General features: G+C 36.8%; 1 long non-coding RNA gene across 1 annotated transcript; it reads left to right on the forward strand.

Moving 5' to 3' along the window:
- Positions 1–1199: 1199 nt before the first annotated feature.
- LOC142518415 (uncharacterized) lies at positions 1200–3556 on the forward strand. The gene is made up of 2 exons (XR_012813546.1): positions 1200–1360; positions 3330–3556. It is a non-coding gene; the product is annotated as an uncharacterized LOC142518415 (long non-coding RNA).
- The last annotated feature ends 959 nt before the right edge of the window (positions 3557–4515 follow it).

The raw sequence follows: 4515 nt of genomic DNA on the forward strand, positions 1-4515 counted from the left end.
TTGATATTGTATATTTTGGGTTTTATGGATTAACGCTATTCGAATTTAAGTATTTGCAACAATTTAATATTTGGGATGTACTTATAAATAATTAAGTTATGTTAGTTTGGTGCCATAAGATAAAGATTCGATTCAAGGATCTTAGGAGAACATCATTATGGGATTGAGATAAGGTTTAAATTTTAAGTGTACCACCAAAGATATAAGTCGATCAGTAAAATCTTGGTGTTAAGATTTCTTAAGTTGCATAAATGATAATGTAATAGGTTGATGAACATTACGGGTATAGTATAAGAAAAGTAAGACGCAATAAAATTTGGACTGTCATTTCTAATATTGGAAAGTTTGAGAAAAGTTGAAATTCGAGGTTATAGAAAATTGGAACTAGGTCACCATGGGTCGATATAAGTTGAGTTTCGCAAACGAGGATTTAGAAGGTAGAGTTTATCGGGACCAAGGAGACATAAGGACATCTTAATAATTATTATTTTATCATAGTAGCGCAGCGGAAGCATGGACTATTGGGATACTAGAACTAAGTCCAAACTTTGTGATTATCAAGGATAAGCGAATTTCGGGGACGAAATTCAATTTAAGGGGGGGAGATTGTAACGTCCCGAGAATTTGAAGGGTCACGTAAACCACATGCATGCAAGTTGTTAAATTTCTTTGGTATTTTATTAAATTGTTTTAAAGTTTTAAATGCATTTTTATTTCGTTAATTTGTGTTTAAATATTTTTATGCATTTTATGCATAATTCATGCATGCTGGAATTTAATTCATGAAATTTTAAAGGTTCATTCATTAAAAATTTTTAAGTTTCATTTCGCGCTCGAACGAGGAACGGAGACCGGAGAAATTTTCAGGAAAAATTATTTTATTACATGATTAATTTTTATTAACTAATATAAGGTGTTTTAAATGTATTTTTCAAGAAATGGGATTTTATTGGGTATTTTGATCCGCATTATTTTATTTTAACCGGTACACAAATTTTATCAAATCGGGAGAATTTTTGAGGGTTCGGTTAATATTTTCAAAATCTTTCCAACTCGAAATATTTTTTGATGGTGTCTTTGGATTTAATGAGACAACTTTTAAGCTCTTTGGACTTAAAACTCTTTTAATCATTTAATTAAACCATTTAGAGCCATTAGCTATTTGATTAATAATTAATTAAATATTATAATTGCTACCCTACACCAATAATAGAACCAGCCGACACCCACCTCCTCATTCAGACATTTCTTCCTCGATTTTACAGCAGCCAACCATGGAGAAGCTTCGGTGGTCAATTGTTTTGCAAAGGGAAATTCATCCGGGTTCCCTTGTCTCGTTCTTGCACTTCAAATCACCAAGGCACGCCATGTATTTTTATTGCTGCATCATTCCCGTTATATATATCTGATGTGTATGTATTATGCATGAATTATTCTCGATTTAACCGAGAGCATGGAGGATCTTCGGTTTTTGTTCATGGCATGCATTTCTTTTAATATTACTCACGTTTCTATGAATTCATGTGCAAGGGGCTGTGGCTTTTAGTTGTTTAAGGGTCCTAGGAGGAGTCTTGTTAGGATGGTTGATGGCCTGGAGTGGCAGCTAGCTTGCTGGAACTAGAAAAAAATACAGCCGCACGCAATTGAGGTTTATGTAGCGGCTGTAGGTGTTGGATGTTGTTGTTCAGTGTATGGCTGGTCCATGGCTCTTGGCTATGGTTTGGGGCATGTCTTAGGGTCCTAGGATGAGTCTTGGTGTGGTGGTTCATGAGCTGGTTGGCTGTAAAGAAGGCTGGAACTAAAACAATACAGCTGCACAGAATTGGGGTGCATGTAAGGGCTGTCGGTGTTTGATCTTATGGTTTCGGCTAGGGGCTGGGTTGGGGCTCTTGGCTATGATTTAGGCAGTCTCTAAGGGTCCTAGGATGAGCCTAATTAAGGTGGTTTGTGGCTTGGTTGGCTGGAGAAAGCTGTACAACCAGAAACATGAAAGCTGCACAATTTGAGTCTCTTGTAGCTGCTGTCACGGTTCTGATTTTTTGGGGCTTAGGTGATGGTTCTGAATTAAAAAGGGCTTACCCATGGTCTTAATTTATGTCTAAGGGTCGGGTCTAGGGCCTGGTTCGGGTCTGGTTCGAGTCGATTTAAACATGAAGTAGTTAGAAGGATGCTAGGGTCATGGCTAGAGTTGGGCGATGGCTTGCTGGAATTTCCAGCAGCTGTTCCGGGTCTTATTCGAGTGTCTAAAGGTCTGGTTTTGAGGTTTTTAGGACCTTTTAGATGTTTTTAAGGTATGGTAAAAATTTGGGAAAGTTTTGGTTAAGTTTCGGTCCGATTCAGGTTAAAACGGGACCCCGGTCCAAGTTTTAAAACGAATCGGTTAGGTTGTAAAATGAGCTCGAGTTTACGTCTATGAATGCTTATAAATATGTTTTGTGATATTTTAAGGAGTTCGGTAAGCTTCGGGTCAATTTTAGACGTCTAGGGGTAAAACGATAATTTTTTGGTTTCCAGAGGCAATATGGTCATTTTGCACTCGAGGTGAGATTTTGGTCCTGGTAGCGCCCTGAGCACAAATTTATGATATTTTAAATTTTTATGCATCATGTTCATGATTTTTAAGTAATTACGATAAATACGTTGCATGCTTGGTTTAAAGGAAAAGTTACGTATATGCATATTTTATTAAGTGATGATTATGATGCTATTTTTGAAGGAGGTGATTTGGTTGTGACTGACGATGTATATGTGTACGATGATACGATGATATGATTGGAGATATCGTGAGGAAAAAGGCCCCAGAGGGAGCCCGTTTACGGGAGAAGGCCCTAGAGGGAGCCCGACGATCGTATTTCCATTGACATGATATGATGATATGATAGGCCAAGGCTCAGTTGACGGATGAGAGTATCTCTGATGTCCCCGCCGCCCGATACCGTGGTTATACGTAGATGGATCCATCGATAGAGCTGATACGATAGAGCTGATACGAAAGTCACAACTAATTAACTGAATTCAATTAAAAAGAAAATGTTTACGTATATGATGACATGACATGCTTTAATACGATATGATTTTACACGACACGTTTACGTATATGATGACATGACATGATTTAATATGATATGATTTTACACAACACATTTACGTATATGATGACATGTTTTGACACGATATGATTTTACACAACACGTTTTCGTTATGCTTTTAAGCTCATGAAAGATATGTTGAGTATGATATTTTTCACTGTTTTGTGCTATGTATATGTACTTGTTATTCCTTGTATAGGCGTGTTGAGTCTTAAGACTCACTAGGCGTGTGTGATCCAGGTTAGCTAAATGCTGAGGAGACTGGAGGTACCGAACTCTGAGTAGGCAGGCTTGGTGGGGTGACACGACCCGAGGACCACATGTTTTCCACATTACGATTTATGAGATTGAAAGGAGTTGAATATTTTCATACGTTGATGAATTTAAGATTTTTACTCATTTATGTTTACATATGATTTTGGATAAGTTAAATTAATTTAAACTGCACTATTTTTACGGTAAGATAATTACGATTATTTCAAATGTTATTTAGAAAATGTGAGCTTTTTTAAAAAAAAATTATTTCCGCACTTTTAAAACGGGTAGATATTTCAGTTGGGGGACATCCGATAAAATTGGAAAGATTTTGAAAATATTAGTCAAATCCTAAAAATTCTCTCGATTTGATAAAATTTATGTACCGGTTAAAATAAAATAATGCGGGTCAAAATACCCAATAAAATCCTATTTCTTGAAAAATACATTTAAAACACCTTATATTAGTTAATAAAAATTAATCATGTAATAAAATAATTTTTCCTGAAAATTCTCCGGTCTCCGTTCCTCGTTCGAGCGCGAAATGAAACTTAAAAATTTTTAATGAATGAACCTTTAAAATTTCATGAATTAAATTCTACCGTGCATGAATTATTCATAAAATGCATAAAAATATTTAAATACAAATTAACCAAATAAAAATGCATTTAAAACTTTAAAACAATTTAATAAAATACCAAAGAAATTTAACAACTTGCATGCATGTGTTTTACGTGACCCTTCAAATTCTTGGGACGTTACAGTTGGTATCAGAGCCGACTCTCTTAGTACGGTGTGGTTCGGGGATGAACCAAGCGGAAGCTGGTGGGCATGTGAGGCCTGGGGCCGAAGAGGGTGGGGGTTGATCGCCGGTGCCATGAGGTTGCACGGACAATGAGCGGCTCTTGACAGGCTTCTAGGTGGAGGGAACATGCATGAACCGATCCCACACCGGAATGAGAGGGATTCCGAGATTGTTCAATGTAATGGACTGTACAATTGAAGAGGGCTTAAAAGATTTGATTGGTACTATTCATATCACGAAGGTGCATCTTCTTTTCGGTAGCTCATCACATAAGAACTCCAAAGTTAAGCGTACTTGACTTGTGGCAATTTTGGGATGGGTGACCTCCTGGAAAGTTTCTCAGGGTGCGTGTGAGTGAGGACATAA

This window comes from Primulina tabacum, chromosome 1, assembly GCF_025594145.1.
Source record: "Primulina tabacum isolate GXHZ01 chromosome 1, ASM2559414v2, whole genome shotgun sequence".
Classification (NCBI taxonomy): Eukaryota; Viridiplantae; Streptophyta; class Magnoliopsida; order Lamiales; family Gesneriaceae; genus Primulina; species Primulina tabacum.